At 43.5% G+C, this 27,251-nt stretch overlaps 1 protein-coding gene across 8 annotated transcripts in view; it reads left to right on the top strand.

Annotated features, from left to right (window-relative positions):
- The window catches only part of PMFBP1 (polyamine modulated factor 1 binding protein 1), a 2,317,386-nt gene that overhangs the window by 428,981 nt on the left and 1,861,154 nt on the right, over positions 1-27,251 (top strand). The gene's annotated exons all lie outside the window — the stretch shown is intronic.

Below are 27,251 nucleotides of genomic sequence, written 5' to 3' on the forward strand. Positions count from 1 at the left end.
ACAGTTAACTTTTCCCACAGGGTGTGTATGCCGGCAGCTTGGCACAGCACTGTCTTTCATTCTGGTGCAGGGGGGGCATAGAGAAGCCAGTCAGGAGGAGGGGAATAAAACGCATCGAGTGCGAAGGGAGGTTGGTTGCTTATTGGAGTACTGCTGATGGGAATCAACATGGTGCAGCAGGCAGAATCTTGACAATATGCTGCAATCACATTTTGTTATAAATAATCCATACCGCCCCCACTCTCCTCCCTCCACTCACTGCCCCTGTGAGAAAAAGTCCCTGGGCTGCTACTGAAGTTCCGCCACAACCAGTGCAATCCTAGCTCCCTCCCAGTCCCTCACCCAAAGTCTTAATTATAATCAAATGCAAATTGGTTGGGCTGACAATTTAATTACATAATTATCGCATATTGTCTCTTCGCACCCAGCCCCTTGCCCTAAAAGCATGGGAAGGTGATAGTTGATTGGGGAACCACATTTTGGTATACTGTGGCACTGCGTGCCCATTCTCCTAATTGGCTGGGAGGCGTTGTCTGCGCTGACAAATTTCCAGCAGCTCAATTTTTTCCTCCATAATTAGAGTACATTTGTGAATTGGTCTTTGTTTTATGGTTTCCCCACCATAAATAGTGTGTGTATTTGCATCGGAGCTGAGTCCTTACATTGGAAGCTGCAAGCAATGTGCGTAGATGTGTCTGTGCGTGGAACTTGCCAGCTTTGCCTTTTCCATCTTTCAGTTTTCTCTCTATTTTTTTTAAGCATAAAGCTGTTGAAGCGACAAGAGGAATCCATTATGCAAATTGGACCACATTTGCATAATGCCTCTTGCCTGGAATATGCAAATGAAGTGTATAATTTATGAGTGCCACTGTCTGTCTGAAAGTGTTTCCCATCATTTGCAAAGTAAGAGAATGATTCTATGGCTCCTCGCCCAGACAGTGCGCCCACTAACTAAGCCCCTGAAGGATCATTTGGAGCTCTGCTCGCCGCCACTCTGACGATGCCATGGTTCCACAACGGACCTTTCTATGTTGCTAGCCCGAAAGGATTGAGACGCATGGATTCCGTCTACCCTCTTCATCTCTTGGGGTCCACAGATTCTGAATGGTTCTCCCTCTGCTTAATGCTCCCAGTCCCCTCCCTGCACCATTTTTACCTTTTTGCTCATCTTTGTTTTTTTCTTTCTCAGCGCTCTGATGTGTTCATTAGCACTCATCAGTCACTTTACCGCTTTGTTTCAGTGTCCTTAGTTTTAGCACTTGTGACTAGTACGGCATGATCCTTATGCTCTTGGTTTATTTACTTGTGTCAGTGTGTGTATACTTTTCATTTACGAGCTCCTGAAATTGCTAGATTGTGTTTTGGGGTTCAGTATTTTGTGTGTTGTGCACATAATATAGTGCAATCCAGTATCTTGTTATCGCAGTGCCATACTATGCTGTGTCTGTGGTTTTCTACAGTAAGATGTAGTGCAGTATAGCGGATGGTACACTTTCTTCAGGCAGAGGTGAAGTATGGGTATTTGTTGAATTTTGTATTGAGATATAAAAAAAATCCACAAGGAAAAGTAGCAATACTTGTCATGATCGCAGAATAACATTGCATGTACCATCTTTCTTCAGCTAAAGGGTTTATCTTGTTAAATTGTGGACAAAAAAACTGAAATAGAACCAGAAAATAAATCGCAGTTCAGCTACAAGGAAATTAAAATGCACGGACCTGCCAGTACAATGCGCTTTTAACCGTCTCTGTTAGTTCCCTACTCAGTGAAACGTCACCAATATTGGTGTGAACCTCCAGTTGTTGAGTCTAGTTTTCTAAAAAAAAAAAAAATCAACTACGGTCTTCATATGTATATCGTTTGTGCCCCAGAGAGCTCCTTCTTCATCCAGTCAGTTAGTAGGGGAATCCCGAAGGCCTGACCAGGTACCTTTAAAGGGCTCTGAAATCAATACAATAACAGAATAAAGTGTTATTTCATGGCACATCACCTTCCACTATGCATCCTTGACTTACTAAGCCACTAGAAACCACAGCCTAATGCAATAATAAGAACGGTAATGCCAACTCGTGTACTAAAAGTAAAAATATATCACAAATTCTCCAGTATACATCAAAAGAAGAATGCTGTACCCCTACGGGAATGCACGTAAAACAGAGAGGCTAGGGCTTTGACAGCCCAACCTTCTCGGAATGTGTCGCATGGTGCCGGTTTCGTTTTCTTTGAAGGAGGTCTGTGTGTGTTTTTTATCCTTTGCAAGCTTTGTGTAGTTCTATGGAATCCTTTGCAATTCGGCAAAGATTGCAGAGTTCTTCGCGTCGTTACAATGTGTAAAAACTGTTACTTTTACTACAGTTGATGTTGCAGCAGGTGACCGTGCGGGGAAAGACTGATTACATTGAGGTGTAAAGAAAAGCTGAACTTGCTGAGAAAGTGTCTACATTCTTCTCCCATCGGGACGGGATTCAAGTGAAGTGAAAATGATCTTGCCAGACCGGCAGAAACACTGTTCTACAATATACAGAAAACTTTGTGAGCTAGAATTAGGGAATAAAAAACAAGGAGTCACGCTCGTTGTGAAACTTCGTGACCTAGTAATCTTGTTTCATTCTCAGCATCTTTCAAGCCTCTTCCCAGGTCAACTGCAGTTCTGTCAACAGATCGGTCGTGGTCGGGGCACCTTCAGTGAAAGGCGAAACCAGGTGGGGGATCAGAAGCAACATGTGCCCTCACTATCAAGGGATTAGGGGCGGCACAAATGTCACCTTGCCCCTGTAACCAAAACTACCCACACCCAGTGGTCGAAGTGGGTAAAAAAAAGTAAGGGAACTGTGGGCGGAGACTCCGAGGGCGAGGATAACCCAAGTATTGCATCAGTGGGCGGAGTCAGAGGTGTGGCCAGAATGTGCAAAACATTAAGGGTGGGCGTAGTGGGGCTACGCGAAGCTACGCGAAGTGGACCAGAAACTACGTCCACCTACGCACTTCGTGTAGCCCCACTACGTGCCACCCGCCTCCCTCCCGCCCTCGCTAAATACCACCCGCCTCCCTCCCGCCCTCCCTAAATACTTAAATAATTATTTTAAAAACAATAAACACCACTTACCTTGTCGGCTGCGTCTCCGGGGCTCCCACTGGTAACCGCGCCGCCATCATGGATAGTAATGCGCATGCGCGGCCGCCCGCGGAGTGGGCGTAGTGTTGCCTGCTACGCCTACTTCGCAAATGGTGAAGTAGGCAACACTACGCTCACTCCGTGGGCATAGCGAAGTGCTACGCCCAGGGTTACAAAACATCCCAATTTTTAGTATTTGTTTGGCATTTCACTTACCAGTTACAGCTTATTGTGATATTTAATTCAACCAATGGATAACCTTGTTCATTTAAGGTTTAATATGTGTTATTGGCATTTAAATAAATTCACAAAGTGAGATATATTTCCAATCGCACCATGCCCAAAATACGCTTAAAAGTGAACTCACAAGCCATTTGTCTCTGAGCCATACAGTTTTTGTTATCAGCACTTCTCCTACCTTCTTCCACAACAGCAGTTCAAACATGAATGGCAAAATATTCTAGTTTGCAAATGTTGTCTATATAATTATGGCTCTGCCATATTTTCCACATAATATATCATCCACTGCGTAATCTTACAGTTTTAACTAATCATTTTTGTAGCTCAAACGGATAAAAAGTTACTAAAAAAACGTGACTTGTGTTGCTGCAAAGTGGACAGCCCTTTGCAAAGGTTGACTGATCAGCTTTCTCACTGCTGCATTTGTATGTTACTTTGTTACTAATGAGGCAGTATCTTTGCAGAGACTTAACATGTGTAGAAATGTCAAAATAATAAAGTATAAGAAAGTATATTGCATTATGCTGCAGCCTTTTTTTGCTGCATAATTTAGTCAACACTTCTGCATAATTCCAGTGGCCCAAGTGCAGTTAGCACATGTTAAAAGTGCTTGTGCATGAAGCAGAGAGACTGTGAAGTTTGCAAACTTAGTTTGGTGTGCATGCAAATCCTGCATTGCTGATCCATGGTGAGTTGCAGCTACTACTGCTGAAATAAGGCCAGGTGGTGAGGCGGACTGAAGGTCTTGTCTATTACTGCCGTCCTGGGACACGGTTTTGAAAAGAAAAAGGAGAGGAAAGGAATATTTTCAATAAAAAAAGTAGGGGCACGCCGTGCCCTGCCGATCCTGCCCACTTTGACCACTGCCTACACCACCATCCCTGTTTATGGTCTAGTTTTTTAAAACAAGTTTTTAATGTGAGATGGTGCTTGTGTGCTACCAAACCGTAACGCACTGGATCCAAAAACCAGCTAAATTAAAAATATCAGTCAAAGATATTTGCCATCCTCAGACCAGTGGGGCCGAATAGCAAAACAGAGAATATGGTGCTACTTGACACTGAGGTTCACTGCTTATTTTGTGCAGGGAGTTGGCGGTGGTGGACAACAACACTCATTTTTTGGGTCCAGAGCCTATTATTCATTACAGTTTTTGACCTAGCACAAGAGAGAGACAAAGGAAAATGAGAAATAGAAAAACTAAAAAACATAAACTGAGAAAGCAGGGATGGAAAAAGAGTCTGCAAGAGTGAAATAAAGAGATAAAGTATAGTATGGTATAAGAAAGAGGCATGGAATTAGAGCCAAACTGAGGCTACCTTTGCGTTTTTAGTAAAATAGGTATTCTGTTGCACCACATCTGGGCTCCTAAGTAAAGCTTTGGGTTCCTGCACTTATTTATTTGATTATTTTAACACAAATTAAGTGATAGGTTTGCTTTGGTTTGCTGTTTGAATATGGCTCTGTTGCTATATCGAGTCATGCAGGGGATCTAATATGCTTCTTAGACCATGGAAATGTTTTTTTAAAACATTTTTTATTTGAAGCAGCACCCTCCTGTCAAAGTTTACCTTTTTGCTGTAGTGATTCTGGAAATCATACGGGATCAGCTGAATGCAGTGTTGGCTACAGTATTATAAAAATAATTGTGTTGTAAATGGCGGCACTACTTAATAACGAGTGGTTCTTCCTCAATTGAAAGAGATAGGGCTGCATGTAAGAAAAGTGCTTTTTGTAAAAACTGAAGTGTTTTACGAGTAAAATCATTTTTGAGAGAGATGGCGAACTGTGGGTATTTTGATGGTCTTGGATTTTCTTTTTAAAATTCTCTACTGCTCTACTAACCTTCTCACGCTCAGTCCACGGAGCTCTTTCAGACAGAGGGCAGGCGTTGCTACGCAGTTCTGTTTTTAGACGCTCACACCCATGAAGTGCATGCCCGCACATTAAAGCTCTTCCATCTTTTGAGTGGTGCTGCTATATGCTTTACATTATTACACTGCTGCAAATGCGGGACACTGAAGAAAGTGCTTGTGTTTAATATTCAGACCAAACAACTCTCAAAGAATGAACTTTAGGCAGAGTATGGGGAAAGAACACAAACACCTCAAACAACAATGTATGAGAGAGTAAGAGAGAGTAATTGATTCAATCACCACTGAGCCGAATGCTATCAAAAGATCGAGGCCTAGTAAAACACATGAATATGTAAAAAAGGTAAAACTATGTCCCCAACAAAAATATTCTGGCAAGAGATAAGTTTAATGTCCGTATTGCTGAAAGGAGACACCAGGACCATTTACATATTTTACTATCTTAACATTTCTAAAATCTGGATTATTTTCTGGGCATGTGATCCAAAGGAAAATAAAGCAAAACTCTCTTAGAAACATTTAGATCCCATAGGACTTCATTTTAAGGCCTTCTTTGGGAAGTGACCCTTCCTTCCTTCCTTCCTACTTTTGAGTGAAACAATCTCCGGACACATCTTTTTATTCCCTATTTATTGACCTATACTTTTTATGATGCCCCTTTCCTTACAAATTTTGTATCTGCCGTATTTGTTTACACGCCAGGTCCCCAAATGTGAACAGTGTATTATTAATGTGATCTTACTAGGTTTCCCACAGTGGTAAAATATCTTGTTGCTATCTTCCCCTATTATCAAAGAAGAGCACAGCAAACAGGGCAAAAATGGCAACGGAATAGCTCCATCTTTCCTTCCCTCATATCGCATCGGTGAAATGCAACCATTCTTTGCATATTGTTCAGGTCTCCCCAGTCCTTCTGCTTTTGATTTTAGCACCTGTCAGCAGCTGAGTTTACGCCCAAAATTTAGAAACCAAATAAGACTCTGGGTCTGTTGCACGATATCTGTGGGCCAAAAGGGTAATTTCTGCTCTGAGTCATTAAATCAGGATTTTCAAATTTTCTTTGCACAGATTGCACTTCTTACTGTGGAGAATCCGTAGGATGTAATGATTCATCCACATTCATAATTGTGGCTACGTTGTGGAGAAATGGGAATTCCTGAGACTGTCACACAAGTGACCATTGTCAAGGTGGTTTGCACCGACATAAGCCAAAATAATGGGTAATAACCTTAGGGCCCAATGTATGAAGCCCTTTTGCAGTCACAAACCATGCAATTCGCAAATTTACAGGAGGACTTATATCAATGTACAAAACCCTTTTACAATGAGAGGAAATCCTTTGACTTGTAAAAGGGCGTTTGTGGTCCTTTACAAATCGCAAATAGGAGAGAGCTCGAAAGTGTGATTTCAAAATGAATGTGCAGTGGTTTGGGTGTTCAACGTCAGTCCCAAAACATCGATGTGTCCCCGACCCCCACATTGGGCTGGAAACTGATTTGAAAAGGGAAAGTTGCCCCATAGAACACCTTACCCTTTATGAATTATGTCAGCGGACCTCCTGGGTAGCTGATAATTTCTCAGAAGATCCCCCCACCCCCCGCCAATGTGTTAAAAACAGGAAAAAACATTTTAATGGAGTCCCTATGCTTTTAATAGGCATGGACTCCTTTAAAAAAAAAAAAAAGTTTCCCTCTTTAGAAAGCAAATGCAAGGATGGAGGCCTCTATCCCAGCCCGCTAGGGGTTGCTAATTGCGAACTGCATATTCAATGTTCATTAGCAGGTCGTTTGCGACTCCCTGCAAGTAGACAGTTTGCAATCAACCTATTAGTGTGTAGATTGCATCGCAAATTGCCTTACCTGTTACAAACCAATCAGTAGGCAAATTGCACATCTCTGGTTTGCGCATGGGAATGCTACCTAAACAAAACAGATGTAAGTGATGTAGAAAGTCTGAGAAAGTGTCCATAGCATCCCCACTCTTAAGTCAATGTAGCAAACTTGATTTCTTCACATTGTACGAAATGTTAATCTAAAGAAGAGATGGGAAATAAAAAAAACAATGCAAATGCGCCTTCCCCTTAACTAGCTACCTGTGAATTGGCGTTCTACAACTTTATCAGTTATTTTTAATCACCCTGCCAATATCTCAACTCCACAATATTAACTACCAGCATATAATCAAGATAAGTATATAGAGGCAACTCCACATCTATGTATTTTAGCAATAACTGTATATATAAGGTATGTAAATATGAGTAAAGAATAGTAAATTTCTACTGATCATTTTATATTTAATCTTTATGAAACGTTGGTTACTGATCGTTTGGACACAATGTTATTTCAAGTAGATAATAAATGATTGTGCCATACAACTGGGAATTATCAGTTCTGCACTTAACAGACAGAATGTTGCATAAGGATAAAGCAGGCGTAGATATGAGAAATGATAGAAATTGTTCATTTCCCTGGTATACATACGCCTTCTGAAATGCGTGAGTAGGGGATAGGGTTCAACTGAGCCTAGGTACATTACCGCACGCCGGGCATCTGGCCTTTGCTATGAATTGAGCACTCTATTATTCAGCTGGGCTGCATTGTGGTCAGTGTTGTATAGCTAGAGCTCCTCTTTAAAAAGGCACAGCACCTTTCCATTTCAATGTATTTGTGCCGCAAGTCGGAATACAGCCAACTGTTCCCTTTAAAGCACCAATTTCAAACCTAATTTAAAACATAATTGCGCTTCTTTGCTCAGATCAGCTTTTTAAATAGGTTTAATTATGTTTTTCAGCAATACAATTATTTTGATGTGCAGAAAAGTAGCTAGGCCTTTCTTTTTAACATAAAATTCTTCCACTGTGACTATATCTGCACCTCCTGGGATATATGCTTGAATATGTTGTGTATTAGTGCTTAATTGACATTCAGGAGTGTTAAAGTTTTTAACCTTGCAAATGGAAAATGCAGTGTTTTCTGAAAGGCTTTTATATTGTGCCCCGAGTCAGTTCAGCGTTTTTGACCTTCGGTTAGGCGATCTCTACATTTTTTCCCAATCTCATTTTCTTTCTCAGATGTTTACATTTTTAAGTGTATACGATGTATTTAGCACACAGTTTGTTTACAAACCTTATCTTCAGATGTTTGAATCATCTATAGTTCAGCTGTCACAGGCGTTTGTGTGTCTGTGTTTGCATTTAATTACCAACCTCTCTATCTCACGTTTGAGTGGGATTACTCATATTAAACAAAATCCATAAAAACACAGTTGTCTAGTACAATTATAAAAATGCATCAAAAAGCACAATATATGTATTATACATGCCACAGAAGTCCCAATGACACTTTATTAAAGCTAAAAAGTTAACAAGTGTTACCACAGCCAATAGGTTTAATACTCCCGTTCGAGCATTGATAAATGCAAGAAAAATATGCCTTTTTCAATGCAAACGGTTAGAAAAAAGGAATTGCTTGGTGCATGTACTGCATGGATGAGAGAAAGAATTAAATGTGTGATATACCTGAAAATCCAGTAGGAAGATGATGACTCCAAAAGAGGAACAAGGAGTGGACAGGAGAGGAATGAATGAACTCAGGTGAGGGGAGAATAACAAATAAAAAAATAGGAGGCAAAGAAATGGGGTGGGGAAGCAGTGGATGAGCTTAGATCGAGGAAGTGGGGAGCAACATCGAGCGTACAGGTGTAAGTATTTGAGGTGGGACGCAGACGATCAAAAGGATGATAAACAAGTTATCCTCCAGGGCAGGGACAAACTTAAGAAGAAGAATGAAAAACATTGAATAAGAAACAAACAAATGAGTGACAAGAAAGCCAATCAATTCTAAGCAATGGTTTGCTACTGTAAGTGTTGGAATGGTCCACTAATGGTCTTTCAACAACGGGATCTAAAAGCTGTCCAAAGCACAGTTGAGCTGCTTTCTTAATTATTCTTGGCAACACCTCTTCTAAGTGAACGTACTCTTAACCGCCCCATAAGGGAGAAGTCAGAATAAAGCTCTGTCAAAGCCCACAGTGTGTACATGGCCCATGAAAGGCTTATCAAAAGAAAAAAAAATGAGAAGGACCAGAACGGAAAACCGAGTGTGAGTCCCAGCAACAGTCCTAGTTGAAATAGATACGTTGCAAAACGAAACTGATAAGCTAACCAGTAACTGAAATAATAAACTAAGCCAAAAATGAAAGGAGGAAAAACTCTAGTGCTGAGTTACTAAAATGTCAACTTAAGCAGAATAGAGAGAGAGAGAGCTCAAAGTTAAATCACACGGGCAAAGTACTACCTAACCCACTAAATATCCCTGTGCTGAAATGTCGGATGCCATTCCATATAGCCTACTGGATTGTTTGCCAATGGCCAAAGGTGTTGCTGCCTCCTTCCTTCACTGGGTCGGATCCTTGTTGTTAGCCCTTAATGTCTCCAGATAAATTGTGGAGTACCTTTAGGTTCTCTTTCCCCTTGCTCTTCGTCATTCGCTGCATGCTGCCTTTCATGAAGTTTCTGAAGAATGATGACCTCTCTTAAGTTTCTGTGCCATTGTTTGGCACATTTTGCCCATCCATATTCCAGAATCTTCGTGGTGTTACCTGTGGTTCGGCATCAAGCAAAAAGAGGGAACGCAACCGACAACCCTGTTCCGTTGCAGGATGAAGTTAATAATCATAAGATTTCACCCCAGTAGTGATACAGCCTTCGTACTATATCTAACAGCTGTGTTAACAAACCACTCATACTTATAACATTATGCAATTAGATCTAGTCCAGTGAGTCATTTGTTTACTAAAATTCACTGCAGCTTGATCTGCTACCTAATTTATGTCACTGTTAAACAGCAGCAGGGGCCAGTCAGGAGAACACATAGTTGGAACTTTGTAAACATAAAGAACTGTCCAGGGTAGCCTCCAATGTAATGTTGCCTTGAAATCCTTCTTGCCTAATTTAGCACTACAGTCCTTTGAGAAAAAACCCTAAAGTCCCATGAGAAGGTCTCTTGTAATAGAAAGTGTTGAACAGTTCTACTTGCCTAATTTTCCTACAAAGTTCACAATTTATAATAAACAACTGTGTTTTATCTGGTGCTGTACAAAATAACATGTTTTTAATATACAGCTTAGTACGCAACTTTACTATTCTAAGCACTGTAAATGACATTTGTTAATATGCCTAATTCAATGATACTGAATGTATTAACTTGAGATAAAAGGCACAGTTGACCTTGCTGAGATTAAAACTTTTTACATGCCAGCCACACACTGCTGTCAACAGTGAGTGTTTAACTGGCTCAAACTTGTTGCTTTAAAAGCCTTTATTCCCATTCTATCAGCCATCTCCCGGGAGCAGGCTACCCTATACCAAGTGCAACAGAAATGTATGTTGGAGCAACATTTTTCCCCACTGGCCGTGAAACTAGGGGTGGGGCATACAAATGCCCCTCCCCATGTCACCAAAGTACTGTGAGCAAGTTCTACAGTGTGACCTCGGGGGCAGATGGGGCTGTTCCACATTTTTTAAAGAGTTTGTTCCTACTGGTGCTAAACTCCTCAGTTTACATCAAGCTGTGACTTTTAATATTCTTGACATTCTTTATTACATTTCACTGGTGTCATCAGTTTTTTCCTAGTTTCATAAGCCTATCTCGAATATCAAGTCCTCTACTTTTGCCTTGGTGATAACATACCTAAACGCTGTTTATTTGACAACATGTGTATGACAAATCCTGCCTGTACTTTGTTCAACTACCACATGTCTCTTGTCTACCCAGAGACTCTTTGCCCATTTTACAAATGTATGCAGCACCCTTTAGTTGAATTTATGCAGGCAGCATTCTGCTAATCTGTTTTTAGCCACATCTTAAGCATTCTCAGAACTGGCCACTACACTCATCACATTGCTTGACGCTTCTGTCCACTTCAATGTAGTGGACCATATTATACCACTGCCAATCCTGGCTAATCTGGGCATCTCAGGCAAGGCACTCAGCTGGTTTTCTGTCCACTCCTCCCTAAATCCGGGTCTTAATTTGGTTTGACAATATTGCAATATCCTAATCCAAAAGCTTTTCAATTTAGGATATAACCACATAATATGAGATCAATTACCCTCCATCGGGGAATCACATCTGAAGCATTTTGATGAAATTTACAGCTTAATTTTACTTGAAAGCACAGGGGCACGACATAGTAACTACATAGCGAAAAATTGCATTCTGTGAAAAGTACGGAGAAATTATTACGATTAATTACATTCCATGTCGCCCTTGTAATAATCACATTTTCTCCAGTATGCCATTCATGAGCTATTATCAGAAATAAATCTATCTCATTTAGTGTGACTAACTTCTCTTTCCAGAATTCTACTGATCGCAATGTGGTGCTTTCTATTCCATCCTAAACCAAACCTTCTTCTCCCTTGAGGAAGGGTCCCACCTTCACCATCTGCGTACCACATGATCTCTCGTGTCTGACCCCTGTCTCTTCCTTCGGATAATAAGCCATCTGGCTACCTCACTCGTAGCACAAAATAGAGCCCTTTGAAATTTCACACCCTAATTTTAATATATATTTATGTATATGCCCTTGCCCCCTCTTCGATCAAACCATATACATTTGGACTTATAGCTGCTCCCTTCTTTCACAAATCCAACACCATCTTACCATTCAACATCTCACTGCCTCACCTTTATAAGAGTAAAGGCTCTTTTCAGACTTCCTCAATTTACTGCCATTTTCTAGAAATTGAGGTTGACCATCTCTTTGCCCACAATCAAAAGAATCCTCATGTGGAACAAGTGTTTCTGACTAACGCTCCCTGCATGATCAATTCTTACAACAGCAGCATCACCAATGCCTGCTTAGTCCTGTTTGGTACTATTTTTAGTTGGGTATGCTCTGTACTGTCCTAATTACCAGTCCTATTAACCACCACATCTCCGTTTCTTACTACTTCCTTAATAAACTGATATGCAGTATTGAGCATTTTCGTCTCAAATATTTACTGTTTAAATTAAAAAATACTGGATACAAGTATTGTAGCAAAGACTGGCCACCAGTTAACGTGCACCGATGTTATTTACTACAAGTATTAAAATATCATTGCCTAAGCCAAAAGGGCAAGGAATGGCTACTTTGATAAACATCTGTGCAGATAGGGTACTGGAAAGAAGAAATCACAAAATCAACAGGCCAACTGATCTTAAATCAGCGAGAGGTGGGGAGACTGAAGACTGATTTAGAAGGCAGAGGTCTGTCAATGTATCCTGAATCCAGTGGATTCAGGATACAAGAGGTGAGGGGCTGAATGTGAGGAGGCAAGAGGTTAGTATAATATCAGTTGATAAAGAGTTTCTAACTCAAGAAACGTAGAAATACATTTGTAGTTTATCTTTTTTAGTGGGGATAGGGAAAATTCAATTTAGGATCTCCTGATGTGGCACAAACATGCTTATCGTGGAACGAATTTTGCAAACAATTTTCAGATTATCTTTAAAGTTTGAGGATTGTGACACAGCTAGATTTTTATGTTGGACTGAGAAACCTTTTGTAGTGTGGAACAAGATGAAGGGGTCATGGAAATGTGTTACAGAGATGGTGGTAGGGCCGGTGGGAGAGTGAAGAATCAATCTGAGAGCAGTGCTGGGGTAGAGTTAAGGCACAATATTGGATGCATAAAAATATGGAAAGGCCCTTCAGTTAAAGTGCTATTGTCATATGTCCATTAGTTACTAAGCTGCAAAATATTGTCATCAAAGTCTGATTCTGGAGATGCTTATCGGAAAGTTTAATCTTTCAGGTAAGCCATCTCTAGGTAGCTCCTACCGACCAGACGATCAGCCCTGCAACCTGCGATTGGTAGGCGGGACTATTAGACACATATGGTGTTGTTTAAAAGGCGGGATTGCTGCAATACCCAGAGGTTGCAATTTCAGCCTCTTCCGACTCCTAACCAACTTCAGGACCTGACTGTAATTATATAGGAACATTAACGTGTAGTAGAGTAATATTATTGGTGCACATTAAATAATACATAGATGTCTAAGGGGAAAATAGTCAGCTGGTTTATTAGAAATTGAAGGGTGCAAGGCTTCCGCCAAAAACTGGTGGCAGTCCCTGTTACCCTTTTTAGAGTGCTCACATGGGGTAGACACTCTAGATCGCTGGTTCGTAACCTGTGGTCTGGGTACACCAGGGGTGCCGACGATGCCTACTCAGGGTGTCCACTTAGAAAATTAAATAATATTAACACATTAATAAAGTGTATGTAAATAAAGAAGCCACATTTAAAGTTGAAAAATGTAAGTATATGTGAAGGAGTTTCCAATTGGAGGCTAAAAATTAAGTTGGTGTCCTTTGATGCATTTGCACTCTTCTGACAAATCAATCTAACAGAATATAGCATGGCCAATGGGTGGCCTCTATTGAATTTATAAAAGCCCCAATCTTCCCATTAAACTTTTTGCCCTTATATTTGTGAATTGTGTAAAATATTTAATTAATTTGTATATTTGCTTGATGAATGCTTGTTTCTGTATTTGTGTGTATTGTTTTGAGGTTCAAATCCTGGCTTCCACTAATGACTCAGTGAGGTTCCCCGGATTCCAATAATGATTTATTGGGGGGGGTCAGTTTGGTGGATGTCCTACATCCGCCAGTTTCTAAACAACATATTTAATGTTTAAAAGCAGTGTGTTACTTAATGAATTATGAAAAATATATTTAAAACAAAAATTGTAATATTCCATGGAACAGCAAATTTTGTTTAAAAAAAGATTTAGTATCTGTCCAGCGACCTAATCTGAAAAGCTAAACCTCCCACCTACACAAAACATTTAAAACCTAATTGTGTTCATTACACAAACGTGTCTAACAAACTTATTTTGTTTGCTGGAATACATGAGAGCTACACAGTGGTTAGCAATAAGAGATCCTTTTGGTTTTCCTACCAACAGTTTTTCAGGTGGATCAGTTTTTTATGTCAACTTTCTTTCAAATGTTTGTTGTCCCCCTCTACCGCACTTGCATCTGGGTTGGAATCGCAGGCACGTCTAGAAATGGCCTCTTATGAAAAATGCTGCCACTTCAACATTCTTAGAATGTTTCACCAACTGTCTTAGTCTAAGTTCTGTTTTTCCCACCCATCAACGTACTTGGAGAAAGGCTTCTACGGGTGTGACTGCTTTTTTGTCCTTGCCTGCATTTTTCAGGTTTTCCCTTTTTTTGATATTTTTTCATTTTTTCATGTTGCCATTGGCTGAAAAGAAGCTAGCTTTGCTCTTTGGATCATACCACCCGAAGAATGCCTTCAGGCAATGCAGTGTGAGTGCAGAATTTTCTACTCAGCTGCTCACTGGCACAATGAGTTCCCATTCTGCCCAAGATACTTTCATCTATTTGTTTCCTGCACAGGGGTCCGTCTGACCATGGTAACTGACGTCCTATCACTAGGCCACAATTCAGAAAGAACCAGTATAATCGAAATAGTCATTGACTGACCCATTGGAAACTGCTGGTCAAACTTGAGTAAAAGGTTTACGGGACTGAGTATGGCTGCCACCCATCTCATTTCACTGGTGAGAGAGTTGACTTCTACATCTGTGATCACGTTTCTGTTCACATCTTGAAGCTTGGTCTCATGCATGTCAGACAATTTGCCAGGTTTGGGTCAGAAATAAGACAGAATCATTAGCCGTGCCAGCTGCCATTAATAAACCAGGCAGACTTGCTTCAAAATCTGTAGATAGATTTTGCTGTGAGAATGATGGGCTCCTGCAAGTCTAAGTGCCTTTGTAAATAATGTCTCATCTGATCTCCACAATTCCATCTTTCTACTGTTAGCCCTGTTTGGTGTCTTGCAGTGGTCCCAAATCACATTTTCACTCGTAATAAGGTTGTGCAGCTATTTTGCTCCAGCATTAGTATATTGGACAGGCACGAGCATTATGGCTGACCAGACTTTCTGAGCGAATCTCTTCTATGGGAAGTTGAGCCAAGCTCACTTGAGTGTACCAGAGCAGTAGGATTTTTAGATTTTAAATTGTTTTTAGATCATATTTTCTATATCATAGTTTTATGTCCTGCTGTTTTATCAAGTATCACGTTTCAGATTTCCATAATGTATACGTTGAGTTTAGTTTTCAGCTTTATCGTTTGCGGCATCTGTTTCAACGCTGACGCGGGCACAGCTCAACCCCACCACCAATCGGCATTGGAATGTGCTTGTCCAGCTCATCCCTAGATGTGCAGTTCTAAAGCAGCCTCATCTACCACGAGGCACAAAGCACCATCCTTGCCCTTTAACCTTCCCTTCATTCCCTTCATTCCCTTGTAGGAATGTTACTGCTTGCAATGTTGTTTTGCACTGCCTTATCCTTAACGCTTATGCACATGTGCCAATTGTTTCTTTTCGTTCAATCTGATGTTTAAAGAACACACCTTTTATCCTTGTAGTGCAGCCTACTGAGCAGGCTAACTTGTGCATTATGCTGATTGCTTCTACATATCTTCTCTCTCTCTACCTTCTGTGGTGTCAGCTCTGGTCTGTTCAGCTGTCATGTCATTATTAGTTCCTGGCGATTACCAACCCACTGAGTGAGAACTGAGGAGTCGTAGCATAGTCTCAGGTATAGGAGATCCAAAGAAGAGAAAAGACCACCATTTTCTGTGACAATGATTCCTAGAGGAGGTAGAGGCATTGCTTTGGCATCCACGGGGAGAGCAATTATAGTCCCTATCAGAGTTGGGATTACTGTCTATGAAGTGAAGGCTCTCAGTGCCTGGTTCACAGCGAAAAGAAGGCTGCAGTACTTTTTTTTTTTAACAACTCTTTTTATTGATTTTTAAAGCATATGCAATAATTACAACAAACATGTAAATTGCGATGCAGTACTGTTGAACGCATCCCCCAAGCATTGAAGATGAACTTCAAGTAATCATGCATAAACTAACCCCTTGGCAATTGGGTATCTGAATAGGCTATCCACTACCCCCAGGTCTTATGATGTTTTTCTGGACAGCAGCGGGATTCATATACATATTTCTCTACTGCTGCAGTGCAGTCTATCCCACAAGTCCAATCGATCGGTGGTGGAGCCAGGTGAGAGTGGCAGTGCCATGCAATATCTCTTTTGGCGATAATGAAGCCCATACCATGTAGCCGTCGTGCATGGCGGTTCCCCCTCCAGTCGTCCATCAGCCCTAAGATAATCAAGTTCGGCTCTGGTGATATCGCCCAGCCTACCACTTGGGAGAGAGTGTTGCATATATTTCGCCAGTAGCTGCGTATGACAGGACAGTCCCAAACCATATGGAAAAAAGTACTTGGGGAGAGCCAACCGCACAATCATTGTGGGATTAGGTCTACCTTCATCCTGTGTTACCGTGTAGGGCTGAAAAAAACTCTGTGTACCTATTTCCGTTAAATGAGGCGTAATTTCATGGAGCTGCCAGTATCCTACAAGCTATTCTGGCCTCCACCTAGTCATCCCCATCCAAGGGGCCCACTTCACCCTCCCATTTTTCCCTCTGTCTCATCATTGGGCCTGGGGTGTTATTCACAAGGTATCAGTAAAGGATGGAAATACCCTTCCTTTCCACCTGTGATTCCATGATATTTGCCTCTAAGAGACTGTGACGTGGAAGGAGATGCATGAAATCAAGGGCGGCCTTCAGCAAGTGGGGCAATTGTAAGTAGCTGTAGAATTGTATCTGTGCATTGTGTAAGTATCTATGAGGTGTTGAAATGTACACATAGAGGTGCCTGCCCAGACATCTCCTATTTTCAAAATTCCAATGATGTCCCATGCTCAGAATTCCTCTAGTGAGGTCGTGTGTCGAAGCCAGGTCATGGCCCGTAGTGGTGTCTTTGCCATCGGCACTCCATGCCAACCAATCCACCCCAATGCATGATGCCAGCTGAGCAGGGTTGTTTAAGTCTCTGGAGGTAGGGTAGAGGGTTGTGCTGGAACGATAAGGGAGTTTGAGCAGGCCATGGTTTTTGAGACCACAGAGTTCTACCACTATAGAAGGCTGCCCCTCTACCCGCAAGAAAACACATTAATCGAGAGGAGGTGACTGGCCCAGTAGTATAACTGCAAGTCTGAAAACCTCAGTCCTCCGTCATAGGGGTTGAGTACGCATTTCTAGATGGAGTTCCGTGGGAGGCCTCCTACCCATATCAATCTCACAACCTTTGACTGTACAGGGCGGAAGAAGGCAGGTGAGATAGGATATGGATAATTCTGCAGTGTGTAGAGGAATCGGAGCAACACAACCTTCATAAACAGCATCCACCCTGCCCGCTATATTGAGCGGTAGTGAAGCCCAGTGGGACATGCCTCTTCGTGTCTGGGCAAACAAAGGTGCTGTATTAAGGTCCCATGCCTGTTGCTGGATGAAAGTAATGTGCATTCCTAGATATTTAAAGTGTTGACACGACCAGAAAAGAGGAATTGTGGCTTTGATATTCTCCTGAGCCCCCGATAAGCGATGTAGGTGGATTTGGGCCAGTCGCCTATTAGGCTAGACGCCTCAGCATACACTTGCAGCATAGAGGAGGACAGAAGTTTAAGGGTCGCTAACATAAATTAGAAGATTGTCAGCTTATAACGAAACCCTATCATTAGGTCTGTCGGGCCATCGGAAATGGCTAAGCTGTGTGTCTTGTCTAATCCATTACACCAACTGTTTAATAACGAGTGCAAACAGGAGAGGCAACAGGGGGCATCACTGTCTTGCTCTCTGCTCGATTTGAATGACCTGAGAGGTTTCTCCATTTAAGTGGACCTTCGCCCATGGCTGAGAGTAGAGCGTTCAGACCTAGCGACAGAAGATAGGACCAAAGTTCATGCGTTCCAACAAGCGCAACATAAACTACCAGTGGACAGATTCAAAATCCTTCTCAAAATCAATTGATAGTAGGGCCCTATGATCTGTGTTGTCATGGGTTAAGGCTATTGCATTGTTCAGTCGCCGAATAAAGTTGTGAGTCCTGAGACCCGCTTGAACCCGTTCTGGTCTGGGTATATTAGGGATGTGATTACCTTCACCAGCCAGTTTGCCTGTACTTTAGCCACGATTTTGGTCTCCATATTAAGTATGGAGATGGGTCCATAGGAGCCACATATATCCAGAGGCTTCTGTTGCATCAGGATTACAGAGATCTGCCCACTATAGGTCGGAAGGGAGCTCACCTGCATTCAGCGTGTCTTCATATATCACAAGCAAGGGTAAGGTCAATAACGATTCATACTTTTTGTACATTTCTATCTGGAAGCCATTTGGTCCTGGTGTTTTCTCTACAGGGTGCACTTGGATAGCCTCCAGAATCATCGTGGCAGCAACTAGCACCTCAAGGTCTTGTCTATCTGTCGCTGAGAGTCTGAGAACGATCAAATCCTTGACATTCGGGTTACCCTGTTTAGCCTGGGGCACAGGGTGACTTGCATAGAGACGTTTAAAGTATTGAGCGAATTCCTGCGCAATGAGGTGGGGGGAGTGGCTTGCACCGCAGCTGCAAGTGGCAGGCCGATGATGAGGTCTGTGTGGGAAGTGTACATCATGTCAGGCTCACTAAATGAAGAATATTGGTCAAAAATATACATCTCTGAGGATGTAACCGCTTACTTAGGGCCACTCAGGCGCTGACCATAAACGCAATAGTTAATTATCACCAATGTTCAAGGTAAGTGAAAATATACTCACAGGACTGACCCTGCAATAGCTAAAAAAAATGGGTTCAGACTGGGAAAGGCGGTAAGCTACATATGAGAAATGCACACTGTAAAGACTGTTTTAAAGTCATCTGCAGCTAGAGGATCCGATCAGGGATTTGGATTAAGAGGCACAAGCAGCAACCAGGCATGCTCCCAATCAGAGAATCGCCTAACTGGATGATGATATTCAGTGTCCTCAAGCAAGAGGAGAGGGGAAAATGTCTGAAGGTCTCAGGGGGCACAAGGGCTCGGGCTCGGACCAGGGGCACAAGGGCTCGGGCCCAGACCAGGAGACCATAGCAGCAGAGAGGAAGGCCCTACTGGACAAGCTATCTGAAGATGGGCTAGCTTTACAGGGATCTGCCACAAAACTGTAGTTGGTAACACACTGGTAACGAGATGACGGACCATTCTGCTTCTCCACATCAGGGACTTTGTTTTTATTGTTGCTTGGTTTTGGGGATTGTTGACGGATGCCAGCTAACATATTGTTTCACTTTACTACCTTTAGTCCGTGCCTTGCCCCACTGGGGCCCGGGGGGGGGGGTTGGGGTGGAGGGGGTCTGATCGGTCTATCAAAGAATTTTCCTGGTCCTTGTCATGGCCGCATTCACTAGGAACCTGTGAGGTACTAACCCTCAGTGTTAAGGGGCTGAATAATCCGGTCAAGAAATAAGCAGTATTGTCCTACCTTGAACACACACCGGCGTACATATGTCTCTTACAGGAAACACACCTACTAAGCAGGGATTGAAATAGACTTAAGTCCCGAGCCTTTCCACAACAGTTCTTTTCCTCTATGACACACAATAAAACATATTGCGGTTTACTGGCCCCTATTCTCACAAAGGTGTTCAACGCAATCGCAGACCCATCAACACTTCCCCCCATCAATGTTAGAGGCCTCCATTACGGTTATCGCGAAACCGGGCAAGGATAAGAAACAATGCGGATCTTATAGACCAATTTTGCTCCTAAATGTTGACGCAAAGTTGTTTGCAGGGATATTAGCTAAGATGCTAGGTCCCCTGATGGCAGGGCTGATCGGACCTGACCAGCCCGGCTTTATACTTCATAGACAATGCCCCGATAATACCAAACGGCTGCTCCACCTTATTGATAAAGCATCCCATTCCCAGTGAGAATCATGCTTTTCTCCCTAGATGCAGAGAAAGCATTTGATAGGGTGCATTGGCCCTATCTAGTAGAGGTCCTGAATCGCTTTGTACTGGGAACTTAGTGGGTATGAGAGACTCTGAGCATCAGTTAGGGTGAAAGGCATGAATTCTGAGAATTTTCCAATATGCTGCGGTACTCAACAGGGCTGCCCACTCTCCCCTCCCTTATTCATGCTCGATATGGAGCCGTTTGCGCAGAGAGTTTGGGATACATCGGAGATGGGGGGGATATTTTGGAGGCGAGATACACCCGATCACCCTTTATGCCGATGATGTTATTGTCTCCTTGAACAACCCCCGTCTTCTCCCCCGAGTTTCTTACAGGAGGTTGAGGGATTTGGAGCGGTATCGGGCCTTCAGATTAATATTTCTAAATCACAAGCACTAAGCCTGTTGGTTTCTTGGCCTACACAGGAACATCTCTCACGGTTGTTCTTGATCCGCTGAAGGTCAAGCATCCGTTATTTGGGCGTTCAACTCTCACTGACTATCCAAGAGACTGTGGTACTGAATTACAAAGAATTAGTTGATAGAGTGAAGTCAGACATGCTTTGCTGGCAGCCTTATTTACTATCTTGGCTGGGACGGGTGGCAGCCCTAAAAATGACAGTTCTCCAGAGAATACTATATATATTCCTGCCCCTGCCCCTTTGGCCTCTGACAGGGGCAATTTAATCTCTACAGAAGGCCTTCCAGGCCTTTGTATGGGCGAATTGACGTCCCCAGATGAAACGGAACCTGAGTTGGCGCAGCCCAATGGAGGGTGGTTTGGGTATCCCATCTTGACAACATTACTTTCAGGCGGCTCAGCTACGATACATGGTAGAGTGGTCCTGTCCCGAATCTGAGAAATCATGGCTGTTTATGTTCAGGGCATTGGCGGGGACCTCCCTGTGGAAAATCCCCTTCCTGAGGAAGGTGGCCCGTCCCCCTAACTTATACCTCTCGGCAATTACAGTGCCCCTGCTGAGGATCTGGGACACAGTCAGGATTAAAAATAAATGTACATTGTTTCCCTCATCGCTAACCTCATTAGTTGAAAACCCGAATTTCACCCCAGGACTACACCGTAAGCATACGAAGCTTGGCAGAGACCCGGGTGTAGATCAGTGCGACATCTCTTTGACGAAGAAGGCCCAACCCATTCGACACACTAAAAGTACTGGGTTATGGATCTGGCAACAAGGGAAGCCCTTTGACTAACTTCGAGCAGTGGCTCCTCGGCAGAGATTCGGACAAACGAATAGTCTCAGACCTATATAAATTCTTGTTGGGCCTGGAGCTAGTGACAAAATCAACGGCACAGATGAGGTGGGAACAGGAGCTTGGGCACCCCTTAACGCAGAAAGATTGGCAAAACATATACTATGGAGTGTGATACACAACACCAAACATTTCAAGCACAGAAACTGCAGTAAAATAATCCGGACAAAGGAGATAAATGTTGGAGATGTAAAAACTCTTCAGGGACATTGCTCCATATTTTGTGGGAATGCCCCAGATTGTCATTTTTTTGGGAAGTGATTCTAATAGAAATAGACACTTACATTCAACACTCAACTCCCCAAATTTCCTTCCTTCATCATACTGGGCCTCCCCAATCCACTTACCTATCTGCTCCAAACGGGGCAGACAATACTGGCCCTCTGGGGCACAGAAAAGATTCCATTGATAATAGCCTGGTTACACCGCATTTGGGACCTCCTAGGAATGGAAAGGTTGGCAACATCCTTGATCCGGATGGGGACACTTTTAGAGACATATGGCACCCATTCATACCGAGCTTACATGCCCCAGATACCTTAAACTATTGCGCCTGACGGGGTCCCCATCCCACTAACACCTCTCAGACTCTATGATGCCGGACGATGGATATACTTTGGATATTACTGGCACCCGAGCGGGAAGGGGAGGGAGGGTAACATTTTTGATTGTTTAGGTTTAAGATAAAAGCTGCTTTTGCACTGAGTGAGGCCGAATGTTGACGCCACCTCGGCATTGTGACGCTTATATTATGTTTTGGCAGTAACAATAAACACATTTAAACATACAGTTTATGATCAATAAACACGCTACCGGTACACAGGTGAGATCAGTGCAAGGATGAGCCTGTTTTAGTTCATCAGTGTAATTAATTTCTGCCATTCTTCTATGAAGTTAAGTCCATTTTTTATGGATCAACTTACACTCCAAATGTTGGAGGGTGTATCGAGTGTTTATTTATTTTATTTATTTATTTAAAAAGTTTTATATAGCGCTACTGGACCCATGAGTATCTGAGCGCTTTACAGGGTACTTAACACATCATGAAAAATAAAATCAATAAACGGCACCATTTTTAACATAGACTAGGTGATAAAGTCCTCCAAGTGTAAAAGGAAAAGAAGGAGTAAATTTAGAGAACAAGTAAAGGCGAAGAGAGCTGTTGAAAAAGTAAAATAGGGGGTTAAGTGTTTAGTTAGAGGGAGAAAGAAGGAGAGCGAGAGTAGGAAGAGTAGTAGGAAGAGAGATTGTAGAAGGGAAGCCACGAGTAAATGGACAGATAGTTTTTTTTTTGGGGGGCTATAAACTTTTATTAACATTCAATCATTCATACACAGCAGTGTGCCTACAACCGTATAAGGCCGGCAGCGATACACATCCATTGTCGTATTTGAAGGTACATGTGTCATGAGCGTAGAAAGCACAATCAGGATCAACCATCAATGATGTAGCACAATAGCAACACAGTTATAACATATCTTAGCGGTAGGGGAGTAGTATAGGAGGGTCGTCAATGAGAAGACAGTTCATGGCATAGTGCAATTCGCAGATCATAGCAGCATAATAGCTATCAGGGGAATAAAGCTAACATTCCCCACATGACCCAGGAGGGGCACCTACCAGGGGAGAGTTTACAAGCAGATGACACATTAGGGTGGCAAAGGTATACGGTCTGGTATCATGGCACTGGATTGATCTTAATAGGCAGTGATCTAGGCATGCAGCACATTTCCAGAGGTGTATGGTCATTTAGTCAACATGCAGTTTCCAGAACTCCAACCTCACATCTGACAAGCCAATAACAGTACGAGTACCCATCTTTCCAGCCCTTCCATCACAGTACAAGAGACGGTATGCAAGATCAAGCCAGCTAGGGTGTCTGTGGTGCTTCACCAGTGTCAGTGTCTCCCTCCCCTTGCGATGCTTTGGCGAGAAGGTAATTCTGTAGAGGACCCCATATGTCCGCCGGTCTCGAGTTTATAGGCAGCAGTTCCGAAAATATTCCATACTGTTCCTGACAGTATAACATGTCATGCAACCAATCTTTAAATTTAGGAGCTCGGCCTCGACCCCACCTACATGCCAGGTGTCTCCTTGCCAATAACAGTGCCACATCAGTATATTTCCTAACCGTCCGCGCTATCTGCGCAGTATAGCCTAGTAGGAACAATATCGGATCTAAGGTCAGCACATTACCTATCATTTGGGAGATACCCTCGCAGACCTGCGACCAGTAGTCTTGTACTTGCGAGCAAGTCCATGCTAAATGGAAGAAGTCCGCCCCCTCCTGTCCACATCGCTCACACCTGTCCGATTCGGCTAGTCCAAACCGAAACTTTCTAGCAGGAGTGTAGTACAACCTATGGAGGAACTTGTAATGTATGATTTTAAGGCGGCAGCTAGACATTACCGCTCCCGACAAGTCACAACAGTACTCCCATTGTGCCTCCGTGATATCACTACCAACATCAGATGTCCAATGTGCCCTAGCTGCACTCTCCACTACTGGAAGTTCCTCCCGTATGCTCTTATATAATTTGGATACTAGATGTGTCCCATCAGAGCTGTTCAACACAATTGTAAGCGGGGCCACACTAGGGGGTTCATGAGGATAATCAGGTAATAAGGCTCTCAGGCCTTCTCTGAGCCGTAGATAATAGAATAATTCTAAAGGGTTATGAGCGCAGTCTCCAAAGAAATCATCTCGAGCTCGGAACTTCCCATCGCGGAATAAGTCCCCCCACACCCATATTCCTAACCGTCTATACATTCGTTGGAATCCTATCTCTTGAAGGAGCGCCATCTGCGGATGATAGGATAATGGCATACGAGCCGTATACAATAAGGGGGTTTGTAGGCGTCTCCCTATTTTATGCCACGCCTCTATCGTACAGGACACTGTGTTAGAGTGCATCTCCAGTGCATTTGGGGGGGCGTGCACCACTCCAACTAGTGGCAGCGGGTGAGCTATCCAGTCCTCCGCTGCCACCTGCGGCATGAAAGCAGTAGACCGTAGCCAATTATACAGGTAGTGCGCCTGAGCACTCAGATAGTATACCTCGAAGTCAGGGACATCGAAGCCTCCAATCCGGTAGGGCTGTGTCATTACCGCCCAGCGGAGTCTAGCCTGCCTACCTCCCCATACCAGTCGAATAAGTTCTGATCGTAAGGTTTTGAAGAAGAATGCGCCTGGGTGATAGGGAATATTGAGGAACAGATATAGGAAGCGTGGCAAAATCACCATTTTTATGAGGGAAATTCTCGCAGCCATCGACAGGGGTAATTTGATCCAACGCGTCACGGAGTCCGTCAACTTGGTGATAGCCACTCCGTAGTTCATTCGTAATGTATCTCCCTTGTCTCTTGATATTTGTATCCCCAGGTAGCGCAGTTCCGAGGTACACCACTCTATCGGGTAATCCAGAGGGAACTCGGAGACGGCCGGCGACAGAGGGAAGAGTTGGGATTTGCCCCAGTTAATGGAGATACCGGAAAGGCCTCCGAAAGCAACGAATTCCCGCAGTAGCGCATTTAGATTAGAGTGGGGATCTTTAACGTAAAGAGTGACATCGTCGGCGTACAACGAGATTGAGAGTTGGCGCTGAAAGCAATTGAAGGCACTAGGTTTGTGGAGTTGTCAAATTCGACAGGCCAGCGGCTCTATAGCTACAGCGAAAAGTAATGGGGAGAGGGGGCACCCCTGTCGAGTTCCCCTCGTTATTGCGAAGGCAGCAGTCAGCTGGCCATTCGCAAGCACTCTTGCCGTTGGAGATGTGTAGAGTAATCTTACCCAATCTACAAAGATAGGGGGGAATCCCATCCTCTGCAAAACCGCGAAGAGGAATCCCCACTCCACAGAATCAAATGCTTTTGATGCATCTAAGAAGATCGCGGCAAGGGGGATCTCGGGGTGAACCGTTTGAATCAGGGAGAAGATTGTGCGAAGGTTGTGCGAGGTCGATCTCGTGGGGACAAAACCGGATTGATCCGGCAAGATGATTGTGGTCATAAGTAAGGAAAGCCTGGTCGCGAGCACCTTCGCCAGAATTTTGGCGTCGCAGTTCAACAGCGACAATGGGCGATACGAGTCACAGTGTGCGGCATTCTTCCCAGGTTTAAGTAATGATGTGATGATTACTTCTCGCATAGATCTCGGGAGCACCCCCACTTCTAATGCATCAGTAAATACTTCCCTTAGCACCGGTGCCATGATCTCCACGTAGCATTTATAAAACTCCGCGGGGAGACCATCATTACCCGGCGCCTTTCCGTTGTTCAAAGACATAATGGCATCCCGCACCTCATCCAGTTCAAGCGGTGCCCCCAGGAATCGCCTGTGGGCATCGCTTATCCAGCAAAGTGCTACATCCCCCAGATAGCCATCCAGGTCAAATTCCCCAGCCGCCCTTGTTGTATACAGTTGTTCATAGTGCGCCTGGAGTGTGTCGAGAATACCAGCATTATCTCTGTGTACCTCCCCATCGGCTGTGGTGAGCTCCAAGATAGCGTTCGAGCCCCGTGCCACCCTCACTGCCATGGAAAGCGCTTTACCCGGTCTCCCTCCCTCATTATAAGCACGGGCTCGCCAGTATTTTCCCTTGAATCGTACTTCTCTCTGCGCCTCCGCCTCGTACTCCGACAACTTAGCTCTGAATGCGCTCTGTGCCTCTCCATCAATCTCCTGTGCCATGCTGTTCTCTAAAGCCCTCAGTTCCTCCTCCAACCTGCATAGCGTTCGCTGTATGTCTCTTAGTACCCCAGAGCTCTTAGCAATACACCATCCCGCACCGTAATCTTAAATGCCTCCCACACTGTTTCTACACTATTCACCGTATCTTTGTTTCGGGGAAAAAATTCTTCTAGGTCGGTCCTGAGTTCTTCACAGAAGACCGTATCTACCAGGATATTGGGATGTAATCGCCAAGGCGGGCGTGGTTTGTGAAAACCGGGCATATCTAAAGATATGAGAACGGGGCAGTGGTCGGAATGTGTTCTAGGTAGATGTTGAGAAAGTAGAACATCCGGCGCCAGATTCAGGGACACAAAGATGTAATCAATCCTAGCCCATGTGCCCGTGTAGGATGTAAAGTGTGTGCCTTCCAGTAAATCAGGATGTAGATGTCTCCAACTATCAATCAACCCTCCCTCTTCAACTATCCCCCGGAGGGAATCTCTCGCCTTGGTATGATATGTTGAGCATCCATCTGCTTTGTCCAAGCTCGGGTGTAGGGCTACATTAAAATCTCCGCCCCAGATCAGATACCTGGAGCCCACATCCATTATACCTCCCCAGAGCCGGGTGAAAAAATGGGGGTCATCAACATTGGGAGCATAACAATTGGCAATGGTAATCGTCTCTCCACCCAATCTCCCCCAGATAATAACATACCTTCCCTCTTTATCCGCTCGTTGCCCCTGTAGTGTGAATGGGAGAGCTCGGTGTATAAGAATGGCAGTGCCCCTAGCGTATGAGGAGTAGTTTGAAAAAACCCTCGCGCCTGCCCATCTGGCGCCGAATGCTGACTCTGTTGATGGGGGAATATGAGTCTCCTGTAGCATAACCACCTGCACATTATGTCTATCCCAATACGCCAACAACTGTCTACGCTTACGTGCATTTTTCAGCCCACGCACATTCCAGGATATGAAATTACATCGGTTAACAGTCCCCATACCCGTATCGGTATGTTCAGCCTCCCTTTAAAAGAGTGTGTTGCATCCTCCTCCTCGTCAATGTATCACTAGCAATAATTCTTCTCACGCCCTTCAAGTATATGACTGTGGCACTTTTCCCGTGTAGCACACCCTCATACAGTTCACGTACCAACCAAGCATACCCCCAGTCCCCCCCCCCTCCCACAG

The sequence above is a fragment of the Lissotriton helveticus genome, chromosome 12 (assembly GCF_964261635.1).
Source record: "Lissotriton helveticus chromosome 12, aLisHel1.1, whole genome shotgun sequence".
In the NCBI taxonomy this organism is placed as follows: Eukaryota; Metazoa; Chordata; class Amphibia; order Caudata; family Salamandridae; genus Lissotriton; species Lissotriton helveticus.